Below are 25,729 nucleotides of genomic sequence, written 5' to 3' on the forward strand. Positions count from 1 at the left end.
CAGTCCTTTCTTGAGATACAATACAACTTCATTAGTTTTTCAGCCCTATATTAATGGGACTTTTCCACGTCACTGCCCTGTCAAGGCAACATGGCTGAGTGAGGGCTTCTGAAAAGATCTGTCAGCCACCAGGTGATGGCTCCAGTGAATGCTGCTAACAAAGGCTTTTTGCCACACTGGTACTGACATCCTGTCTTCCTCAGAGATGCCCCAGACACTCCTTTCATTATTTCTTATTTTTAATCAATGCCTTGTTCCTTGTCACATCCCATGTCTCTTGCTCCCTGGACAGGAAACCAGTTGGGGTTTAATAAAGACTCATCAAAGCGTAGTGGAAAGAGATGCATAAACAGTAAAATAATCCAAAACACCAATTTATTAAGTTATGTAGTAACCGTGGTTAGCAGGGATCCCAAGAAGGTGATATCTGATGTTACTGACAACAATATTGTATTTCAGGGATCTCAAACGCCAATCACCATGAGGGCCACATGAGGACTAGTACATTGGCCCGAGGGCTGTATCACTGACCACTTTTCATACAATGATACAAAAGTATAGTCAAAAATGAAACAAATGAAGAGTAATATAGTAAGCTATTAAAAGTCAATGTATTAACTTTTTAAAAACTGTAATGTGAAAAGTCGGTGCTAATTTTGACAGTCGTTTCATTTTTGGCCACGTAGCACACACAACTATTTCTCTGCCCCTTTGAGACTGTGTTATCGTGTATCTGTTAATGACAGGGTCACGTACTGTTTCTCATATAATATATATCTTTTTTTCTACACCCTTAAATTGTATAGCATCTCAGTGATTTTTTTCTACTGACTTTTACTGGGTTGTCACCGTAGTCCAATATATGCTTACCATAAACTTGAGTGGCTAAAGTGGCAAGTCGTTTGCTAGTAAGTATGAGTGAGGGTGGGCAAATGTGTGTTTGATTTGTGCCTGGGTTGTGTTGTGCTGTGCTGGGAGATTTTGGTTGATTTGTGTTGGTGGCAAATAAGGGGTGTGTGCTGGGGTGAGGGGCTCTCTAAATTTGGACTTGCGGGTTGTGTTGTTGTGTAGATGGTTGTGCTGATATGTGAGGTGGCAGCTAGGCACAAGGGTGTGGCAGTCAGGCCAACTAATCCACCATCTGTGAAGTCTCCCTCATACAACCAATGTCACCGTAGCATGCAGATTCCCTATTGAGTAAGGGTGGTGATTGGTTGAGTTATCTCTGATATCACAATGTTCTAGTACTCTTGGCACAGCACAGATACACACCTTTTCTGTAGTTGTACTTGAAATGTCAAGTCAAAATAGCTGAGAACTTCAAAATGGGTTGGTAATAGACTGCAAAACCCTCACTTCACCCCTTCCATGAGGCCTGCCCCTGTCCAACCCCTTCCCCAAATCTCTGTCCCTGACCCAGCCTCTTCTCCGCCTCCTCCCCTGAGCGTGCCGCATCCCCACTCCTCCCCCCTCCCTCCTGGAAAGTCCTAAGCGCCACCAAACAGCTGTTTGGCAGCAGTAAGCGCTGTGAGGTAGGCGGAGCAGCAGGGACGCAGTGCGCTGGGGCGGGGAGTGGGGGAGAGCTTGGCTGCCGGTGGCCACTAATTTTTCCCCATGGGTGCTCCAGCCCCAGAGCAAACTCTGTAGACTGCGTGTTTGAGACCCCTGTTGTATACGATTCAGAAATAGCACTTTTAAACCGAGTGCATGAATTCATCCAAACAGCGTAGAATTCCTCCAGTCCCTAAATCCTCTAAAATAGGCGAGCTAACAAGCCTCTGTTCAGCCGTAATGGATTACTTTGTCTAGCCCTGCTAGCAGAAGTGGTAATTTACAAAGCACAGTTCATACAGAAATGAATGATGATGCTCTTCAAGTAAATAATCTTATTAATAGTGACTATCTGGAGAGCTCTCATTTAAAATACAAATCAAAACAGTAGTGGAATTTCAATACTTCAAAGAATGTATTTTTGAACTCACCAAAGTAATGTGTCTATGGAACACAAGGAATTATTATGCCATCAAAGAGAATATTTATGAGCATCTGAGAAGGTGCTAGAATAAACAGTTTAGAGGACCCATCCTCACCTCTGTAATCCTCATCACAAAACCAAACACATGCAGTGTCTGATTAAAGCAGATGAGGCTGCAGCAGGGGAAGGAGTTTGAAATGCTCCCCTATTTGGTCACCTGTTTGGGGAACCATCTGCTGTCCCAGGAATGGTGGATGTTGCTGTTCTTAAAACCTTCCAATTTCAAGGAGCTACAGCTCTGTGTCTTCAACTCTGAAGTGCAGGGAGACCAAGGATTTTGTATCCACTCTCCTAACTGCATTTCTGGGCTGTGTGATTCGGCATGACCTCAGTTTATCTTGAAGGCAAAGCACATTCTCTCTCTTCTGGTGCCAGGTAGGCATGAAAAGCAGCAAACTGGCTGCAACTCAGCCCAGAGAAGATGGGAATGATACTCGCTGAAAGAGGAGCAAGCACTGCCTTCTTTGCACCCTCAGATGAGGGTGTCTGTGGGACCTGGATCCTACTGGACTCATTGCTGGTCGTGGGTTCTCAGATGAGAGCCAACCAGGGCTGCAGCCATTCCTCTCTTATGGGGATTTGGCAGAACAAGAAGCAACTGTCTCAAGTTGCAGTGGGGAGGTCTAGGTTGGATATTAGGAAATGCTATTTCACTAGGAGGGTGGTGAAACACTGGAATGGGTTAACTAGGGAGGTGGTGGAATCTCCATCCTTAGAGGTTTTTAAGGCCCAGCTTGACAAAGCCCTGGCTGGGATGATTTAGTTGGGGTTGGTCCTGCTTTGAGCAGGGGGTTGGACTAGATGACCTCCTGAGGTCCCTTCCAACCCTGGTATTCTATGATTGCCGGCCAGGGCTGTTTCTGCTTCAGACTAGTCTATAGCAATGCACAGTACTTCAGGGCAGGCTGGAAGCTTCAGCATCTGCCCATCTCCTGAGTGAGGAAAGCTGCCTTAAGCATGACACTTGTGCTCCAGTCCGTGCCCTGGCTTCCTGTGTGCTCCCAAGTGCAGCTGGCGGCAAGTGCTGAGTGCTCTGGGACCCGCCCTGCGCCACTCCATGTGCTCCATCATGGCAGCTAAGATCCGTGTAGAGGCTCTTGCTGTCGGTCAGTGCTATATGTCTGACAGCAGAGCTTCTGGGGCGGGGAGTGCTGCTACCCAAGGCAATCCATAATAGCCAGAACGTAGTGAGCTGCAAAACGGCACGAGAGGCTTTCTGGCTTTTGGCTAGTGCTTTAGTTTTGTTTCTGTTTGGTTAATTTGTCAATATATTACAGTACCCCCCTGAATGGGCACTCTAAAGCCGCTGCCCTTGTGTGAGGGTAAATAGAGACAAACACCAGCTGCCTCACAGTTACAGCAGCAAGGGAATCACAGAGAATAAAAACTTTCTGTTCCCTACATGTTAGCATGTAATGGGACTGAGGTAAGTGTTTGCATCCTGTCAGCCTCGTCAATGAATAATATAGCCCCTGAGATGAGCCCCTTCCTGGTGCTTCTGGGAAAGCTACTGCTCTGCAAGCCAGAAGGACAGAGGTTGGAAAGGGCTTCCTAGGCTGGACTCCCTGAGCCACCATGTCCCTGAGATTCTGGAGCAAGGAATAGCAGGGCTTATGGGGCAGGGTGAACCAGTCCAGGTAAACAAAGACCTGGCCCAAATTGTGACTCTAAATGCAGCATGATCCTAAAGCTGTTGCCAGGGTCTGTAAAGTTCCTGTCACCTTTTGTTGCTTTCCGGTTTTATAGCTCTCTGCCTGCCCTCGATTCACATGGTAGAGGAAATGCCACATTCCCCCCTGGGAAGCTTTGGTCAGAGTATGCCAGCGTGGCCAGAGGAAATCCTGAGTGGAGAGATACCGATCCCCGTTTCCAAACCAATTGGTCCAGCAAAGCATCATGTGAACACCTGAAGTTTTGGAGGCATTCCCGAAGTGAATCTCTCTCCTCAGCTTCTCCTGGGGCAGGGTGGGGGGAGACCATTATGGCAGAGAAATGACAAATCGGAGTTCTCTTTTCTTACTGTGTTGTAAGCATTTGGGTTCAGGAATTTTTGTAAAATCACTGGATCGTGCCACAGAGTCATGCTGCCCTCATTTCTGGACGTAGATGACAAAAATATTTTTCCTTTAACAAATTGTTAATTGCTCTTAGAGGCTTTTTTTTTTTTTTTTTTTTGGTTTAGCATGTTCTGGGTTGTTTGCCCAGTGGTGCACACATGTGCAATGGCATATTGATAACCTCACCCTGAGCAAGTTCTGCAGAGCTCTGCACCACCCTACCTATCCATCCTCCGTCAAGCTTCAAATGTCCATTGTCCTGCCAGTGCTCCCAGCCTGATGTGCCTGTTTGTCACAATCATTCTTGCACAATCATCTGTCTTCTTCCACATGCCCCTCTAGGCATGGTACGAGTTCCCTAACCGTGTCCTGGCAGCCCCAACACTGCCCATAGTGACCCACTTCTGCCATGCTGCCTACAGTGAGACATTGTCTTGTATTTAAATTGCCTGCTGTTATCCCCCAGCCTCTGTCTGTTTGGCTGTCTCTCCTTGGGGCGTGAGCTCCTTGAGTGGCAACTCTCCTCATAGAATTGAGAAGTGTGGGGCCCGTGGGTGCTACGGCAGACTCCTCCCATTCCCAGTAGTGTCCTTCACACGCTATGGTAGGGTTATTTTCGGTGTACTAGTATCTTTTCTTTCTCTGTTTATATGCACAGTGTGGGTGTATAATGCAGATATACACCATATGTGAACAGCTTTCAGACAACCTTATACATTGGAGGGGAGGTCAAGGATAATGTAGGCATGGCCCAATATCTAAACAAATACTTTGCCTCAGTCTTTATTAAGGCTCATGAGGATCTTAGGGATAATGGTAGCATGACAAATGGGAATGAGGATGTGGAGGTAGACATTACCATATCTGAGGTAGAAGCGAAACTTGAACAGCTTAATGGGACTCAATCAGGGGGCCCAGATAATCTTCATCCAAGAATATTAAAGGAATTGGCACATGAAATTGCAAGCCCATTAGCAAGAATTTTTAATGAATCTGTAAACTCAGGGGTTGTACCGTATGATTGGAGAATTGCTAACATAGTTCCTATTTTTAAGAAAGGAAAAAAAGGTGATCCTGGTAACTACAGGCCTGTTAGTTTGACATCTGTAGTATGCAAGGTCTTGGAAAACATTTTGAAGGAGAAAGTAGTTAAGGACATTGAATTCAATGGTAAATGGGACAAAATACAACATGGTTTTACAAAAGGTAGATCATGTCAAACCAACCTGTTCTCCTTTTTTGAGAAAGTAACAGATTTTTTTAGACAAAGGAAATGCAGGGGAACTAATTTACCTAGATTTCAGTAAGGCATTTGATATGGTGCCACATGGGGAATTATTCATTAAATTGGTAAAAGGTGGGGATCAATATGAAAATTGAAAGGTGGATAAGGAATTGATTAACAGGGAGACTACAGCGGGTCCTACTGAAAGGTGAGCTGTCAGGCTGGAGGGAGGTTACCAGTGGAGTTCCTCAGGGATCAGTTTTGGGACCAATCTTATTTAATCTTTTTATTACTGACCTCGGCACAAAAAGTGGGAGTGTGCTAATAAAGTTTGTGGATGATACAAAGCTGGGAGGTATTGCCAATTTAGAGAAGGACTGGGATATCATACAGGAAGATTTGGATGACCTTGTAAACTGAAGTAATAGTAATAGGATGAAATTTAATAGTGAGAAGTGTAAGGTTATGCATTTAGGGATTAATAACAAGAATTTTAGTTATAAGCTGGGGACGCATCAATTAGAAGTAACGGAGGAGGAGAAGGACCTTGGAGTATTGGTTGATCATAGGATGACTATGGGCTGCCAATGTGATATGGCCGTGAAAAAAGCTAATGCGGTCTTGGGATGCGTCAGGTGAGGTTTTAGTACCGTTATACAAGGCACTGGTGAGACCTCACCTGGAATACTGTGTGCAGTTCTGGTCTCCCATGTGTAAGAAGGATGAATTCAAACTGGAACGGGTACAGAGAAGGGCTACTAGGATGATCCGAGGAATGGAAAACCTGTCTTATGAAAGGAGACTCAAGGAACTTGGCTTGTTTAGCCTAATTAAAAGAAGGTTGAGGGGAGATATGATTGCTCTCTATAAATATATCAAAGGGATAAATACCGGAGAGGGAGAGGAATTATTTAAGCTTAGTACCAATGTGGACACAAGAACAAATGGATATAAACTGGTCTTTGGGAAGTTTAGACTTGAAATTAGACGAAGGTTTCTAACCATCAGAGGAGTGAAGTTCTGGAATAGCCTTCCAAGGGAAGTAGTGGGAGCAAAAGACCTATCTGGCTTTAAGATTAAACTCGATAAGTTTATGGAGGAGATGGTATGATGGGATAACATGATTTTGGTAATTAACTGATCTTTAAATATTCATGGTAAATAGGCCCAATGGCCTGTGATGGGATGTTAGATGGGGTGGGATCTGAGTTACCCAGGAAAGAATTTTCTGTAGTATCTGGCTGGTGAATCTTGCCCATATGCTCAGGGTTTAGCTGATCACCATATTTGGGGTCGGGAAGGAATTTTCCTCCAGGGCAGATTGGAAGAGGCCCTGGAGGTTTTTCGCCTTCCTCTGTAGCATGGGGCACGGGTCACTTGCTAGAGGATTCTCTGCTCCTTGAAGTCTTTAAACCACGATTTGAGGACTTCAATAGCTCAGACATAGGTGAGAGGTTTTTCGCAGGAGTGGGTGGGTGAGATTCTGTGGACTGCGTTGTGCAGGAGGTTGGACTAGATGATCATAATGGTCCCTTCTGACCTAAGTATTTATGAATCTATTATAATAACACAGCCTGTAACTAATTTTCTGTGTGTATAATCCATAAAGCCACCACCCTATTTTCCACGCAACTCCTCAAATCTCACTGCAACCATGATGCATATGGTAAGCAGCCAGCTGATGATGATTAGCCATGTAATGAATTGTGATTGCTGCTCCCACCTGGCAAAGCATGGTGCACGTCCTATTACTTTTGTTATCCCATCTCTCCCCACTGCCAGTCCGGCCAAATGGTTTGCGTCTGTTAGACTGGAGGCTCTCTGGGGTGGGGACCGTCACTTACTGTATGTGCTTAGCACAACAGGGTCTTGACCTTGCTGGCAGCTGGGCGCTGCTAGGATATAAGACATGCTTTTTACAGTAAACTCCATCTATCAGAATAAGTGCGTCCTCTGTAATGTCTGCAGCTGAAAGTAACTCTGCTCCTCCTTTCCGAGCCTTTGATAACCACCCTAAACTGTCAGGGTGGTTAAGAGCAGGTTAGGGATGGTCTAGATAATACTTAGTCCTGCTATGAGTGCAGGGGATGGGACTAGATGACTTCTCCAGGTCCCTTCCAGTCCTACACGTCTATGATTCTATGATACCCATCCCAGTCTGTATCCTTTAAATCAGACTCATACATCCTTTTACTAACACCATAAGAAATATAATTTCAAGGTGTTTTTGACTTAGTCTCTGCTCTGTGCGAGTCAGTCTGTTCACACCCCCCACCCTGCCCCGTCACGCTCACCCCAATACCCCTTATCCATGGGACACAGAATTCAGTTGTTTTGAGGCTCTGGAAAATAGTAGATTGACTGACTGAAACCAATGCAGACTTGCACAGGGCCAGAGGACCAATCAGAGCTGTTGGGGGCGGAGCCTGGTCTCTTGCAGATAATTACTAAGTGCATTTCCAGCACAGTGGGTCTGGGCTGCTGAGAGATCTGGTCGCGGAGCGGGGAAAGCTGTAATCGTAACTCCAGAGTGCTTCTGTCTCAGCAGCATCACTGGGACAGCTCTGTTATCCTCTAGCGCCAGCCCAGCCAGCAACAGAAAGGTACTGCCCGCATCCCTCCTTGTTTTGCTTGTTGTTTGAATCTGTCTAGCTTGTCGTTAGAAAAGTTTATAGGGAAATCAGAGCTATTAAATAGCAGAATGTTTGTTTGTGTGAAGGGAGGAAGATGGTTTCATAAACTTCTCAGCTCAGGAATCAGGTTTGTTTATGTTGCTGTTATTTCAGGGACCTTGTGTGTACCAGTGCCACAGTATCCATTGCATGGAGAGCTGCAGGGTGTGTGTGTATATATAAAAATGGGGCAAGGATTCTTGAACCAGCCATTGGACTGCTGAGGATTCTGTGCCAGGTGTGTGTAGGTAATACATACGCCATCACACCAGCAGGAGGGGATGGCAGGGGACCAGAATACATTATCAGTATTACCCACCTCACTTCTCCATGTCAGCCTTTAAAATACTTCCTCCGGTATTGTTGTTAAGCATCTCATTTTGTTGGTTAATCGGGGGCCAAAGTCTTCAAAGGCCTCAGAGTCAGACCAGCCTACCGGCTGCAGAGGCTTTCACCAGATTAACGCCTCTAGGTTGACCCAAACACCACGGGAAGTTACGTTCGGAGGGCCGTGAGTCTTGAGAGCCAATGCTGGTACCTGTAGAAAAATAACTTAGTTCTCCCCACCGCAGGCAAGTCTGGAAAACTTTCCAACCTGGAGCTGGTGCGATAAAGTGAAGGCAGATTTCTGGAAATCCTGTTGTTCCTGTATAGATTGGAGTCACCTTTCTATGAGGTAGCTCTCACCAAACTCATCACAGCAGCTCTGGTTGCAAAGACCAGTGTTGTGAAAGCAACTCCAGGTCTTGACAGGTTGTCATGCTAGCTGAATGAATGGTTCATTGGGGCTGACCACACGCCTTTCATTGTATTAATCTGTATGTGAGAGTATGAAACAAAAGCCAGCTCCTTGGGTAGTACAAGCTGGGATATCATTGGTTCAGGCTGAGCAAAATAATTGATTCCGATGAGCCACTGGAATTGTTGATCTGTCTCCACGGAATGAAAATACCCGGCCTGACCCATGGCCAGTCAGCCCCTGCGTGTAAATGTGTTCTCACCCTTACTCACAGGCCGTTGCCCCCTTCTCCGATGCTGGAGTGACCGTGCGCGTGGTGTCCGGTAGGAGAGTGTTTCGTAAAGCTGTGCTGTGGCAGATAAAAATCTGCTGTTTGCCCTTTCCGTGTGTGACTGTGCAGCTGACTCTCCCATGAACACGTGTTATCTGTCCGCAAAACAAAACAGCCAGCCCTGAAACACAATTCCAGACACAGACCGGGCTTCAAAGCACACAGTGAGCTCACAGGCCCCCTGTGTCCCCACCTGATGGGCACTAAATGAGTTGCTAGACAAGGTACAGTGGGGCAAAAGATTTGTGCCAAGCAGAAGGATTCCTGCTTTACGGCTCTTTGTTTTCATGCAGCAGATCAACAGCATCCGAGGGCTTCTGCTCCCTGTGCTGGCTCGTGGACTAGAGATGCTTGTGATTTGATACAGAATTTTAGAAGAGCTGTTTTGAAAAAGGTTCGCAGACAATGACTCATTCTCTAGAGCAAGGGGATGGGGGAGGGGGAAATGAGGAGCCTCTGAAAGTGAAAAATGGATCTCTCCCTCATTTTATTGGAAATAGTAAAAACAATAAATCATTGTTTAAAAATAGTAAATAGCAGGGCAGGGTCATAGAAAGCTGAGCTGGAAAGCTATCCCCTGCAGCAGTCCCTGCAGTGCATGTTCTAGGGCTCTCTCCAGGTCTGTGTTCGGTGTCCTGGGCAGCAGGGCTTCCACCGCTTCCCTTGGGAGACATCCCTGCGGTCTGAGCTCTTTCACCATCAGGGAGCTGGTCCTGGTAATCAGACTTGTATTTCCCTCCTCTTAGTCTCATGTGATCAGTCCTAGTCGCCTTTCAATCCCTCCTGCTCAGATATTTGCACCGCACCACTGCACACACCTTCCTCCAACTCAGCGGTCACTTGGCTTAGCTATAGATATATTATGTCTAATATTTCCTCAACTCAAACCGTCCCACCCCTTGGTCATTTCTGGCCTTCCCTGGACTCCGGAATAACACAGTGGCCGGATATGACACCGTATTGCGGGTACGGTCTCATGAGTGTACTGAACGCAGCGTGCTCCCCCCCCCCCCAGCACTTGTCTGCCCCATGGGAGAAGAGAACTAGTCCTGATAATTTCTCCTGATCCTGTTTATTTGTAGCTGATTGTGCTCTGTTGATTAGCCCACCTGAAAAGGGAGCTGAGTTGTCTACAAACAGGAGTGTTGTTAATACTTACTGGGATCAGGTGTAATTTGCTGCTTCCAGCTAGTAACGGAATTGGCCCAGCCAGATGGACCCTGCTAACTTAGCATCCTACCATCACCACCACCAGTGTTCTCTCAGGATGGTTTTACAGCACTGTGTTATGCTAAATGCCTTCCATCCTGCCTGCTGTCCCCAGAGATTCACCTGGAAAGATTAATGGCCCCTCATTCCTCTGTACCCACTACCAATCTCTCTGTGAACCCGCTGTGAACTTGTCATCCCTTCCTGCAGGACTCTGGTTGATTTAAATTTACCCCCCCAAACCCCCCAACCAAAGTACAATGGTCAAATGTAGATAATAAACATAATTTTTTTAAAGGTTTGTCCTAGTGTAACAAGCAAACTGGAGCTTTTGTAGTCCATTAATTTCTAATTGGGTTTTGTTTCCATTATGAAATACTTTCAGGGTCAGGAGGACTCCAGGAAGGCAGGGTATTTAATTTAAACTGTCCAGGAGTTCTTCTGAGGACAGTGTGTATGGTCCAGGGGTTAGGGTATTGGGACTCCTGGGTTCTATTTTTGCCTGTGGCCACCATGTCCCAGACTGTCACACTTAGGTGTCCAACATTTGGTACCAAAACTCTGATAGTTAAACTCTGGGATGGGATGTGCACCCCACAGAGCCCTGACAGGATTAACGAGGCCAAGTGGGCATCTTGAGTCACCTGAGAGGAAGGCCAGGGTTAACTGAGAGTGAAGCCCAGTTGGGGAGGGGCTGGGCCAGCACTATAAAGCCAAGTTTCCAGAAGAGAGATGGTCACAGAGGGAGCAGACAGCAGAAGGGGGCACCTGGTGTCGTGAGAGCTACTTTCCCAAACCTAGACCCAAGGAGGTGCCCTGGTGATGAGTGGAAACCCCATTGCAGGCTCGTCTAAATAAAAGTGAGGCCTGAGATCCAGCTGTGTCATGAGTGCTCAGCACCTGTGCAAATCAGCCCACTTACTGTGTGCCTAATTAAGGATTTAAAGGCCTGACTAGAAGTAGCCAAGTTTGAAGACTTTTTGGTCCTAACCTTGCAGTGTCTCAATTTCCCCTTCTGTGTAATGGGTTGAGTTCTACACATGGTGCTATCTAACCGGGGGCGGGGGAGGGGGTAGGGGATGGAGGCTTAATTAACATTTGCAAAGTGTGAAGACCCCCTTTGCTGACAGGTGCAATGGCTGTGCACATTGATTAACAGGCATGCAGATTACTGAAAGGTAGGGCCGCAGCCTAACAAACAGAAGGCTGACGTTTTCTCACCCGGGGTAGAGAATCTTTTTCTCTCACCTGAGTATTTATTTTATTCCTTTTTATCCTTTATCATCGACTAAGGGAAGTTGAAGAGGACCCAGCCTTATGCCAGGACTTTTGGGCAGAGCGTGGTTGCAGCTCAGGAGATGCTTTGGCTCCATGTAACTTAGTATCTTTGTCCCCTTCATTTAAGTTTTCTTGAGGGCTTTTCAGGGCATCTCCTTGGTTCCCCAGGAAACTCAGTAGGATTCAGATGGCTTTTGGAGGCTCTAAACCAGATTCTCCCTATTCAAAGGGCTTCATGCTGCTGTAATGGAGGGATGCGGCTAGTTTGTGGAGAGAGAGGACTTTAGGAGGCCTTGATCCAGGGATTTCCAGGCATCGTGCAGTAACAAAATGCACTGGCCATGCAAGTCACATGTCAGAGAAACGACCCTGAGATCAGGAGAGGACTCGTTCTCATCATCGATCGCACAAAGTGATTTTTGTCTGCAGTTATTCTCAACATGGAGACAGCTCCAGTGACCAAGGGCAGCTGTGTCAGGCAGCGCTCCTGAAATGTACCTCTGGGAGCTGAATACACCTGGAAACATCCTGCACCTGTCTAGCACTGGTTGAGTACTAGGGATACTGGTATAAAATGGGAGCAAGCACTTGTTCCCAAAGACCTACTGGACCTGCCAACCCTTCCCCTGCTTAGATGTCTTTCTATAACGGGTTTCTGCATTATGGTCACAAACCAGGAGAGCAGTTCAGGAGGTGCTTAACTTTAAGCATATGTATAGAAGCAAATAAGAGGGAAGTGAGTTTCCTGAGGTTACGACGTGTGATTGTACCAAAGCATTGAGCATTGCCTGGCTGTCACAAGCGGTGGTGAAGGGACATCTTCAGAGCACACAGCTGGGTACCACACTGTCGTTACTTTCCTGAGCCGTAACATGAGTTCAGACTGCATCCACCTGGAAGGGGACTTGTTGCTTCTAGTCTGTGCCACTTGGTAGGAGCAAGTTTGTTTCAGCATTTTTAAGACTGGAGTAGAGCTGGTTTTCCAAGGGTAATGTTGAACCCAGGACTCTGACTCCATAATCAATGTGTGTCTTGCATGTGGTCACTCAGGAGTGGAGGCCAGGCAGCCTCAGGCCCAGCTGGTGATGTCAGCACTCTGCCTTCCGGGTAGTGCTGGTGAACACGAATACTGCAAGGGCCCTAAGAGGGGAGGTGAGCAGAAACAGCATCATGCTATGTGGGAACCTGCTTCTGGATGCACAATGGTCAGTAATGACAAACAGTCACAGGGGTCACTCCTCCAGCTCATGGTGGGTCCCCACTGTCGGGGCAGCTCTGACCCACCGACAGACTCTGCCTTTTTGGCAACACTTGTCTAGCTTGTCAGGCCAGTCAAGCCTCACTGAATTCAGGGTCTCCTGCTCCCTCTTCTCCCAGGTAGAGCTTCCCTGGGTGGATTGTCAAGCCCTGGCCAGTGGGGTTAGCCCCAAATGAGCCTTGCTTAATTAACTTGGCCACTGAAGCCGCTGTCTCCTCACTTGTACGTAGCTGCTGGTCCGGGACAGCCAGTCTCTGATCAAAGTATTTCACCTGCTCAAGGAAAGGCGGGTTAGAAAGAGCAGACATTGCACCCGGTCTGTCCGCATGGGCCACTGAGCTTCCCCACAACAATTGCTAGAGCAGATTGGTCAGAAAAACTGCCAGTCTTAAGTTAAAAATGTCCAGTGATGAAGAATCCACTGCTGCCCTTGGTAAATTGTTCCCACGGTTAATTACTCTCCCTGTTAAAAACTTACGCTGAACTTGTATAGCTTCAGCTTCCAGCCCTTGGATCGTGTCACACCAGTCTCTGAAGAGCCCGTTGTTGAATATTTGTTCCCCACTTAGGGACTTAGACTGTGATCACATCACCCCTTGACCTTCTCTTTGTTAAGTTCTTGCATGTTAGCACGAGACGCCTTCCCCCTTCAGTCACCTTGTAACAGACACTCATGCAGGAACTTCTGTTTTCGCAGCCTTTGCCGTTCATTCTGCTGACAGTGGGATTTCTCTCTGAGCTGAAGGTGTGCGCGCTTCTACCTGCCACCAGCTCTGCCCTTCTGTGTTATTGAACACAGATGGAAAGCTCTTGTTCAGAGAGGACCGGGGGAGCCATCTCCCTTCTAGAAACCACGCCGTTTACTTACCCATTTATTAATTAGAAGGAAATAAAGTTGCTGGGAATGATCAAATTTTGAGAAAGACCTTGGGCTCTGAAATGCTCCCAGAGGAGCGATGCCTAATCTCTCCCTAATTGTATTGGTGTTTAATTTGTTGTTGTTACTGTAATGTTCTCATTTTTCCAGATAGTTTGTTTTGTTTCATTAACTAGAGATGGTTGGAAATGAATATTCTTGATATTAACACTTTCCTGTTGTGTAATATTAACATCTTGAAGATGCTTAATGTGCGGGCAGGAGAAGAAGCAGGCTCAGCCTGGTCTGGCTCTTGTGCTCTCCATGTGGAGTGCCTGCAAATTCGTGTGTGTGGTGCAGCGCTCCCCCTACGCGGTAGCCAGTGCCAGCATTTCGCCCTGACCTTTGCAGGGGCTCAGGGGCTGCTCCCACAGTGCGCTGCAGGATCAGTGCCGTAGAAAGTCTGTATTTCCAGCGGTGGCTGCGTGACACAGAGGGCCCAGGGAGCTAAGTACAGAACTAACAGCGTGGTACAAAGATCTAGGGACTGAGTGGCACAGAGAGCTCGGTAACAGCAGCCACGAGAGACGACAGGTGCTGATTGCTGTCTTAGTACAGCCACCTTTGCCTTAAGCCACATCATATGACTGGAGCCAGGAAACACAAAGTGTCAAAGCCAGATCCTTTCCTGCTGTAAATCAGCCTAGCTCCATTGAAATGCAATTGGTTTCCTACCAGCTCAGGATCCAGCCATCGACTCCTGGCCAGCACTCCTGTATGTCAGACCTTAATGAGGGGTGTGTCACAGGACCCCTGGGTGCAACCTGGGACTGTGGGACCACTGTGCCCTCTTTACTCCCTATTCTGGGTTTTCTCTCGCCCTATCTGGGTTTTTTTACTAGTGGCAATCGGCAAAACCTCAGGTGCTGTTGCCACTCAGTACAACCTCATGTGGAGCTCCCAGAGCTACTCATGAATCTCAGAGAAAGGCACCAGCCAAATCCCCCCCAGCTCCCAGCTTTGTATATATATACTGTCTTGCACTGCTCAAGACCCTTTCTTGAGCAATGCAAGTTTATTAATTGGTTTACCACTGCATCAATGGAAAGTGGATCTACACTGACCTTTGTAAACCTCAGCAGATTTACCAGACACTTCAGGCAAACTCACTGGTAAAGATACTTGTTTTACTGTATAAGTGATTATAAGTGACAGGCAAAGTCAGAGTGGTTACCAAAATAAAATATAAGTTTGCAGTCTAAACTGTAACCCTTATCACACTAGACAGTATTTAGATCAAGGAATGTTCTCACCGCATTGGATCTTACAGTCCTTAAGATACAGGGTTCTCCCTTAAACCTGGGCCACTCTCCTCTGATGAAATCACCAGTCTTCTTAGCACCCTTATTGCTTGCTGCACAGGTGGAGGGAAGAGAAAGGCCAAGCATGGGGCCCCTGTGTTCTGTTTTATACCCTTAGTACCCTGTGCTTGGAGAACACAATCCAGACATGTCTGGTGGGCATTGCTGAGTCCTCAGGCAAGGTTGAGCAATTCCCTGGGGAATTGTGACCTTGTGCAAGTGAGTCCTTGCATCCTAGCTCCCTGGCTGGACAACGGCTGTTGATGGTGGTTTGACACCTGCCTGGGGCTGGTCACCTCCCTTGTCCTTGTCTCTGGGGATCTCATATCTGAGAGATTCCCCAACTCACAGCATATTTTAGTGACCATCATACAACACAATTCTCATAACTTCCTGTGCACTAATGATACACCCATTCATATGGAACAGAGGCATAACCTCTCCCCTGGTACCTCACATGGCATGCTTTAGATGCAGTATCACAATTATATATAGATGAGGAATATTGGGTTTACAGGATGCTCCCCCGAGGTATAGAGTGTCACGGGGGGTTTCAGAACTGTCCAAACTGTTTGCGAGACCTGGGTGCAAATCCCACAATTTACCTTCCATGTCTGTTGCTCGAAGGCTGGTTCCTAGTGGTTACATATCACTAAGCCTGCCACGCAGCTAAACATTGGGGAACATTTTCAAAAGCACTGAAGTCATTTAGGAGCCTGGCACTTTTAAAAATGTTGCACATGTTATGATTTTATTGTAGCAGCCCCATTGTGTCAGGCACTGTCTAAGCACACAACGTAAAGATAATCCCTGCACTCTAAGGAGCTGACTGTCCTGCTCAAGAGATCCAGAAATACTGCACGTCCAGACTCAAGTGAGTGGGCAAAACTGAGTGTGGGAAGCCTATTGTCATTCTGTGCTTGGTCCTATTCAATGTCATTGGTCCTTCATTTTCATGATTAAGTGACACCATCTTTTAACCAATTCCTGATCCATGAGAAGACCTTCCCTCTTATCCTATGATGGCTTGCTTTGCTTAAGAGCCTTTGGTGAGGGACCCTGTCAAAGGATTTCCCAAAGTCCAAGTACACTGTATCCGCTGGATCACTCTTTTTTCCATATGCTTGATAGCTCCCTCAAAAAGATGAGACATCACTGGTACTCCATGTGGGCTGAGGATATACCTTATATTATGAGGATGCTGCCTGATAACCTTGAGCTTTGTGGCATAAGCAAAGGCACATGATCCAATCCAGGAGCCCCAGCTCTTCTGTTAGTGCATCCTTTGCCCAGCATAGCCCTTGTGCTAATTTTAAAGGAGCTGGCAAGCCAGGCCTTTCTACTAAAGTGATAAAATGGTGCAGGATCCATGTACAGGATATGATGGCTGCAGGGTATGTATACATCTACAGGATACATGGAAGCCCTGAGGCAGCCCTCCCAGCAAAGATATAAGGCAGTCATGTCATGTGGAAGTTGAGAGAGGCCTGTATTTCAAACCAGGGGATGTACTCTATGACTCCAGCTTTTATTATGGCTTTTACGTCTGCAGGGAGAAGAATAGATGACCGGGAAATCAAGAGGGAAATGGCATTTATCCTCCCTCCAGTACTTGACAAAGTGCAGAGCTGAGCCAGTCTCCAAACAGTTCGCAAATGCTGACACTTCAAAGGACTTGTTTTAATCCATTTCACCCGTAAACTGATGGAGAGCAGGTCTGGAAATTCACACAAGAGGCTTCAAAAAGGATTTTAAAGACCCTTAAAGCGCAGAGAGAGAAATATTAGGTTGTTTTAAAAAAATTTTTTTTTCCAAAACAAAGATAGATTAGTCTGACTTCTTAATAGGGAAATGGGGCATTAAATGTGGTTAAGCCAGGCCCTGCTCTTTGCCAATAAGCATTTATTGGTGGAATGATTCCTGGATGCAGAGGAGAGTGAATGAGCCATTCTGGTTTATATCAGTAGCTTCACTTGAAGCTGTGGAGGTGTCATCTCCCCTCTCTCTGATGTTTGCTTTTACAGGCCTTTCTGTTATTGAAGGGCAGCTATGGGTTCAGGGCTGCAAATTCCTAGTGAATTGGGAGCTCTGCTGGCAGCAACTGGCAGAAGCTGCTGCTCCCAGGTATTGCAAAAGTCTGATTTGGCCCCAAAGAACACTGGACGCTTTGGAGTTGATGGGAAAGGCCAACACAGGGATGTTTAAAAACACCCTGAAAAATGCAACAACAGATCCAAAAACCAGCAATTGTCTCCTGGCTCCCAGCTCTGCAATGTTAAAATGAAAGGAAATGGAAAAGCTCTGAATAGTGCATATTCTACACCCAGAGCAGCTTGTCAGAAACCCCAGAAATAGAACGGAAACTAACACCCACCACTTTTAAAGCAGTAAATTAATCAACCAATTAAAATCCTGCTGTATAGGCTGCTTCAAACCCTCCATCATTTGAAATACACCAAGCACATGTGAACAGACTGCGCACTAGTAAACAAAACACCAACTGACAGGATTTTTGGAAGGAGCTTGGTATGATGAGCAGTATGTTCAGCCTGGCACAGCCCGACCAGCCAGCCTGGGCTGTGTGATGCTGTGAAGAAGAACTGAGGGGAGGGAGATTGTAGCGGGCACAGGCAGCATCGGGTTTAATGTTACCTTGCAATCTTTTCTGAGGACCGGCTGCTCTAAGGGGTTCTGCGTATCTCTGAGCTGTGTGAAAACAAAAGGGAGACAGAATGTCAGAGGATCCTCTAAAATAGGAAGAACTCTCTGGGGGTGTGTGTGTGTACTTTGAAATATTTTATGGTGGAAAGAGCTCCACTGTCGAGTTGTGGACTATGGGAATTGCCATATAGTGTCAAAACCCAGATCCATTCATCTATTCCAGTGTCCTCTCTGACCAGCCCCAGCAATGTCAGAGGAAGATGGCAGTGCGCAGACATGCATTAACCGGCTCTGCATCAAAGTCTTATCCCCAATGGTTAGTCTAGCTTGAGTCTGAAATACCTGGTTTTATCTCCTTTGTAAATTTTATGTTAGCATCAACTCTTCTAACTCTGCATATTTGTGTTTCCCATATAAATATTCAGTCCCTCTTTAAATCTGGCTGGCTCTTGGCCTCAACAAACATCATGTGGCAGCGAGTTCCAACATTTAATTACACTTTGGGTAAAAAAGAATTTTCTTTTAAGAGGCAACAAATTCAAAACTGATAATTTCACTGAATTGCCCCTTCTTCTTGTGTTATGAGACACGGAGAAAAGAAGCCCCCAATCTCCCTTTTCTATCCCATTCATTCTTTTATCATTCATGTCTCCACTTATTTATCTAATTTCTGAGGTAAACAATCCCAGTCTTTTCAATCTCTCCATGTGAGTTTGTCCATGTCCTAATAATTCTTGCTGCCTTCCACTGGCCCCCCTGCTCCCCATTACTGCAATATATTTTCTGAGGCAGGGTGAACAATACAGCACACAGTATTTCCGAAAGGCCGCCCAGTTGACTTATATAATGGCATTATAAGATTCTCTCTTACCCTCCATCTTATTCCTTACGCATCCTAACATCTTGTTTGCTTTTTGTAAATATAACCTCACTGCACATTGAGCAGAGGCCTTCAATAAGGTGTCCAGTTTTACTTAATTTTCTGTCAAAAAACATTGTCATGGACAATGTTCAGCCAGTCCAAGTCCGTGGCGTCTGTAAGCCTCCTCTTGTAACTTCTCCCAAACACATTTTTTCTCAGGCTTGCATTTAGTTTACACCTTAGGAGAAGATTTTGATCCAGTTGTGGATGCTGAAAAGCATTTCCCACTCGCTCAGGGATTTTCTGAGGAAGTAACACAGCTGGGAACTTGAAGTGTCCTGGATAACAAACTTCACTTAACCCAAACAATCCCCTGGTCTAAAACTGACATATGGTTGTGAACTCTCCTAACCCTTCACCTGCTCACCATGGAGAATGAAGAAATGGCAGCTGTTTCAAAAATAGGCCTACAAAGGCATAAAGTTAGTTATTGTAGATCTGACTATTGGAAAATATCAAGCAATTAAGACAATTTTATGACATTATTTCCGGCCACTAGAGATGCTGCAAGATACTGCTAATTATAATAACAGTTAATCATTCTAATTCTCAAATGTGCCGGCAGCTGTAGCTCAAATCTGAAGAGCTTTAAGTTGCGTTGACGATGGAACTGTTGTTTCTCTTGGCTGTTTATTTGTTTTTGTTTTTTTCTTTTTAATTTTTGGGTATCTTTGTTGCAATTCTAACCACTTTGCTGACATTTTAAAGCCTTTAACAGTCTAGGAAACTGCCCTCTGAAGGCCCCACTTGCGGCTGATTTACTCGCCTCACTGGACCTCCCACTCATTCTCCAACCCCTGTTGCATGGTACCATTGGCTGCCTTACATTGCCAGTAAAGCATGCACTTGCAATGGGGCTCCAGAATATGGATAAGGCTGTTGGGAGCTCTGTGACGAGAGCGGCATGCAAACAGTGCACAATGCTGACAAATTTTATTGGTCTTACAACGCAAAACCTGGGCAGTAACTATGCTATGTATTCTCGAGCAGCATCTGCTGGCAACTTAACTATTTTCCTATATACCAGACACCTCAGGTGCTCTTGTAACATCTCTCTTCCTGTAATGGAAACCAAGTAATGTCAATTAAGGATATAGCCTTTGAAATTTACAAGGCTGCTTTACTAGTCTTCCATTTGGTGTTGCTTTAAATTGAGCCCCTTCTTTCTCTGGCTGTTTGCCCAATGGCTGCCAACTCAAGAGGGTCACCATCCGCTACTCCTTGCCGCTTGTCCTTGTCATTCCATTTTGGTCTTAAAACATTAAAGGCGCCTTTGTTCTGCAGATGCGATGGTGCTTGAGAAATTCCTTAGTTTGGGTTTTTATTAGAACTTGTGTGGGGGGTATTCTAGATCTCAGGGCTTCTCGGCTTTTTTTTTTACCACAGCACCAAGATCCCCTGCTCTCATCTGAGTGAGTACAACCCTCTATGACCTGTTGAAAACAGATGTTGTATCTTGCTGTAGCTTTAGTTTTTAATTCCCTTCCCACCATCCTCAAGCACTTGGGCAGGGATGTCTCAAACAGTGTAATGGCGATAAACTGAATCAGGCTGTGTAAAGAAATTCTAGTGTCACAGAGGTGACCTCTCAGGGGCACGCTTGGTACTCAGCATGGTGTGGGCATGGTGCTGGGCATTTTACAACTTATCGAGGGAAGTCTAATACTTTGCACCTTGGTAGCACCTTTCACCCGAGGAACTCAAATAACATCATAAGAATTAATGAACGAGACTCCTGACCCGTCCACTGGTAGTGGGACAGGATGGTAGTGTTATCCTAGGGAAACAAGCATGGAAAGGCCATGTGCAACCATCAATCATGGCAGGGGTGGAATAGAACCCAGTAGCCTCGTATCTAAGCACAGAAGACAACTGCTGCCTCTCTGACCCACCGATGCAGGAAATAAAAATGAATGATTTTTAAAAAGAGCAATAATCAAAGGACAATGTTTGGAAAGAAGGGGCTGCTGGGATGTAAGCGCCTTATGTTTTGTTTCTGGGAAAGCATCTTGTTGCCTGCTGTTGCTGATGAGACGAATATACAGATTACATGATAACATAGAGAGGTTTAATGAAATCTGCTGACCCCTTTTAGACCACGTGGAGTCAGCACATGGAATTATATTAAAAGCACAAAGACTGAGATGCTCAAAGCTGACTAAGAGATTTAGGCACACAGCAGTAGTGGTAATGGGGGTTCTTTCTCTAAATCCTTTGGACAGCTCTGAAAATCTCAGCTATAACCTTTAAGGTTCTGCTGTGTAGTGAAGGCTGGGAAAGTTACCTGTCCTATACTGCTGTATGGGGCCAGAGCACCCCCCCCCCCACACACACTGTCAGCATCTCAAACTGCCTCCCAGTAGAGAAGTGGGAGCTGAATTGTTCTGATCCTCGTGAAAAGGGACAAGAGGGAATCACGATGTACTGAGAAGGGTGACTGTGATCTGCAATGATCTGCTCTGCAGGGTGGGAAGAGAGAAAATTCCCAGCGGGCTCTCACTGATATGGTTCACACTGTGGGCCAGATCCTCCTTCCTAATGTACCCAACCTGATTCCAGTACCGTTGATTGCCTGAACAGAGCAAGCAGGATTTGACCTTTTCTCTCTATTTGAGGACGAAAGAATTTGATTGCTGTACAATTCTACAGCAAGGCCTTGCTATCCCTGTTGGTGTTACAGTTGCACGAGGGACCCCCTCTCCCCACGGAGATCAGGGCCCCGTTGTGTTGGGTGCTGCACAAACGTGGCACTTCCAGTCTAAACAGCCAAGACAGAGGAGGGGAGAAAAGGAGAATGATGCTCCCTAGCTTACAAAGAGGAACTGGGGCCCTGAAAGGTTAAGTGACTCACCAAGGTCACAGAAGACGTATGGAGGAGCCAGCAACCGATCCCAGGTCTGTCCAGTGCCTCAGCCACAAAGACCATCCCCGTCGCTCTTCTGGAGCAGGGACCAGGGTAACTTGGAACTATACAGGAGAGAGAGCAGCCCCCTCGCCTTCCCGAGCAGCCCCATGCGTCTGGTGCCATCTGTGAGTGGAATTCGCCCGGGCAGAGTGACCGCACAAGGCCTCTGCAACACTCATGGGCTATTTGGCACTCACCTGACAGCCTAGCAGGGCCGTGCACGTCATGGCTAATGCATTCATATTTAAGGAATAAAGGCTCGAGGGAGCTTTTCATTCTGAGCGTTTCCTGGTCGTGCTCCTTCATAATCCTAGATGGAATGGGGTTAAATCTCTCTTCTCATGTATAAATATGTGTTTTTGGTGAGTCATAAAGTGCAGAGATTAACTTGTTAACTTGTCCCATTCTCATAACGTATGGGGGGGTCGTGATGTGACTCTGTATTTTGGATCCCCCTGGCCGACACTGCTCTGTAGCCAGCACAGTCCATCAGAGAGGGCTGTGATGTGCGACTCCATCCAGCCTTTTGTGAGGAGGAGAGAAAACTCGACACCCTCCACGAAACGCTGGGGGGTGGGAGTGCAGATCTTCAGGTGGCATAAATAATCCTGGTGCCATTAACTGGAATGGAGCGGGGCCGGTTTATGGTAGCGGCTGAGCTAGTCCTCCATGTATGGAATGATGAAAGAAACTTCACTGTATTTCTGTATGGGGTGGCCAGGGTATCTAGGGATTTTTTTTTTAAATATTACTGTAAATCAGGTGTTCACCCTTTTAATTTTGTGTGGTACAAAATTGGATTGGTCTGTTACAAGGGGTCACTGGATGATGGCCAATGCAGGCTTTACTCGTAGCACTGGTGAATGCTATGTGCTCTGATGCCATTTATGGTTATGGGGTGGTCAACCAAACATAGCTGCTGGAACTAGGGGTGCTGGGGGTATGGCAGCAGAAGCGGCTTCCATCATATGCTGGATTTGCAGTTGGGTTCAATGGCTCTCAGCACCCCATTATTCCAGTGCCCCGGACCCAACTGTCCCCCATGTCTGGCTGTCGGCCAGTTGGTGGCTAGAGCACCTCAGCTGCGCAGGGTAGCGCGTTTGGGGGAAGAAGATCACTGTGATGGTTGCTGCTGACGGGCTCTGAATTACACATGCAGCTAGTCTAGGCAGAAACAGCCTGCTGTCTTTGTTACACTGTTCTCCCTCCTCCCAGCACCCCCTAGCCTGCTGGTGTCTCATCCTGCTTGGTCTTGTTTTTAGAATGTAAGGTCTTTGGGACAGGGATTTCCATTTACTGTAAGTTTGTACAGCACCTAGCACAGGGGCCCCCAACCTGGTTGAGGCCTCTGGGTTTGACGGGAATACAAATGTTAAATAAGGAAGGGGGACGAGCTATGTGCATATGGAGAACTTACCTGTCTGTGGGTTGGGGTGGCACATAGCTCTTCTCCGCACAAGGACTGAGTTGGCCCTTACCTGCAGGGTTTGTAATAGACTGTGACTCGTTACAGGCAAAGAAAAAAGAAGCCGACATAAACTGAGCTTTCTCTTTGATCTGTATCGCTAACTAAGCAGCTGACTCCTCGGGATTTACTGTAATAGGAATGAAGTAAAACAGATCATGGCAGAGGAGATATAATAATGGAAATAACCCGTAAGCAAACCCAGTTTTCATTACCAAACACAGAATAGAAGGGAATTCTCTCTGCAATTTGCTTAAAGCAGGAAGAGAAGGAAATCAGACACAAGACCCCTTCTAAAATAAAACATCATGGATACAGGCTTTCTCTTCCCTGGACGGCATCTAAACAATGGGCAAATCCAAAGTTTTGGTAGTAACCCTTGTGGTTGCAGCTGGTGAACAGTATAATGTAAAATGGACTATTAGTCTGGTGTCTGTGGATCCACAGATAATTTCTGAGTGTGTTGTGTACTTGTACCTACCATCCATGCATCTGTGAGCCCTCATCTCTCCTACCAGCTGCAAGCAGCGGGACATGGAGAGCATCTTCTAAATGAATGATCAGCAGAAGTCTCACTGAAATAAGCAGGGCCATTCGCTCCAGTGAGGGGAGGGAAAAGTTGGCCACTCTTTGAGCACCATTCAATTCTTGCTGTAGCTAGAGCCCTTCAACAGTCCCTTTGCTGGTCTTGTGAACTCCCCTGGCGATGGAGTTTTTGCTGACACAATAAACCAGCTAAAATATTTAAATAAACAGGGCTCATCTCTCAATTGTACATCTGCCCAAGTGACCAGGTGCTGAGGGTGTTTTCCTAAAGAAATGCTTTTGGTTTATCCAGCTAGGCCTACATGGGAGATTTTTATCCAGGAATCCAGTATTAAAATAATCTCCCAAACACTGATAGTCACGTTCGTTCTCCAGAGGATTCTTCATCTGAGCTCATTGCCACCTAACATGGCTTTGCCTCTTGGGTTTCTGAACTGATGCTGATCGGGGATGACAAGCTCTGATTATGCAAACTACCAGAGGCTGAGTTGTGTTTTAATGGTAGGCACAGAATTCAGCTTGAGTCACTTCCTACTGTTTTATACATTATTAGGGATCCACAGGAAAAAGTAGGTCCTGTTTCTCCAGAAATAAACCTTGCATCCTGAGGGTAATGGCACTGAAATTGACACACATTAAATATTTACAGACATTTCCTTTTAACGTATGTTCTTTGCAGCAGGGAGAACCTGTCCTGTATGCCCTACCTGGGACAGGTGAGATTCTAGGGCGTGGGGCAGCCACAAAGGGCGAGGGCCAGACAGCATGAAGAGGAAGGTGTTCTGGTTACTGCAGCCTGGCAGCAAGGAACTCAAATTCCAGGGAGGCTTTCACAAGACTATTTATGCCTCTATTCATGAGAAACCACTGTTACCATAGTAATGGATACGTCACATGACAAGCGTAGTTTGGCTGTAGCTAAACTACAAAGCCCCTTCACGCTGTAAGAGCACGTTCCCCGCAAGTGGAGAACTTTGGTTCGGTTCCTTCAGAACCGTGGTGTCCCTTTCCCAGTGGGTGCCAGGGCTTCACGCTGGCCTCCACGGCGTCATTGGGGAGAGACTGGCAGCAGAGAAAGGTGGAGGCACGTGGCCGGATTTTCAGTAGAGCTCAGCACATTGGTGCATGGTGGGTGCTGAGCTGTCTTGAAAAATCTGTCCACAAGGGTCACAGTGGGAACTGCTGGGAAATCTGGCCTTTGGGGCAGAGGCAGCGGGAGGCTGCCCTTAATGAAGAGGGTGGTATGAAAGAGGATGCAAGTGAAAAGGCGAGAAAGGGAGGAGTGGGGGGAAATAAAGGGCAAGGACTTTCTATCATGGTTTCATTACTAGGGTGTCAGATCAGCTTGTCTTCCCAAGGGGTGGGTGACTTGCCAGGTTTCAGTACAAGCAGAATGCATTACTGCAGGGACAGAGCCATGAGCTGCGCCGGAATTCACAAACCGCAATATCCTTTCCTTCTACTAATCAGTCCTCCTTTCCCAGCACTTTAAATGTACCTGTGTGTCTGTGTTCCTTTCCTCTGCCATTTAACTACATCAAGCCAAATCCTAACCAGAGCGCGTCGTCTCTCTCAGCCTTGGGCTGTTTGATGTTTGCTCCTCTTAGTCAAAAGCATCTCCATTCTTTCCTGCTTGGACAATACATGCATGAGGCATCAGTGGGGATTTCAGCATGAGTCTGGGAGTGTGTTTTATGCACTGACGTTGCTCCCAGTGAGCTTGTAAATCTCTCATAGCCAAGGACTGCTTTATTATTATATCATGTCTGGTTAGCTGCATGTGCAGATTGGACTCTATTAGCTAGGTTCATATATCACAAAACACCCGCCTTGGAGTGCAGAGGGGCTCTTGTATTGCAAATACACCCTGGTAAATGCGGGGGGAGGGGGGAGAGATCAGTGATAATTTTCCTGAGGATTTAACATGGATAGCCACAGATTTTTAATTCACATGTCTGATGAACCTGCTGGGAAAATCCATTCCTGTGCAGACAGCCAACATGAGGCTGAGGCATCAGCCCTAGTTTGAGGACTCAAGTGTGACTTTTTTAAGTAGTGCACAGAACTTGTACTTTCTCTCTGCATGGAGGTGCAATTGACCATCCCTCTTTTTTTCTTTTACTCTTAATACTGGCATTTCCATGGTGGGGTTTCTTCTAGATCTAGGGAATTGTTGGTTGCCTCCCAACATCCATCCTTGTTGTTTACA

At 46.4% G+C, this 25,729-nt stretch overlaps 1 protein-coding gene across 5 annotated transcripts in view; it reads left to right on the forward strand.

Annotated features, from left to right (window-relative positions):
* Window positions 1–7,796: 7,796 nt before the first annotated feature.
* ZMAT4 (zinc finger matrin-type 4) overlaps window positions 7,797–25,729 on the forward strand; it is a 424,404-nt gene continuing 406,471 nt past the window's right edge. For all 5 annotated transcript variants that reach the window (XM_073325308.1, XM_073325310.1, XM_073325309.1 and 2 more), the window contains exon 1: window positions 7,797–7,920. The gene's annotated coding sequence lies outside the window, so the exon portion shown is untranslated. The remainder of the gene's footprint in view (window positions 7,921–25,729) is intronic.

Source organism: Lepidochelys kempii, chromosome 26, assembly GCF_965140265.1.
Source record: "Lepidochelys kempii isolate rLepKem1 chromosome 26, rLepKem1.hap2, whole genome shotgun sequence".
Taxonomy (NCBI): Eukaryota; Metazoa; Chordata; order Testudines; family Cheloniidae; genus Lepidochelys; species Lepidochelys kempii.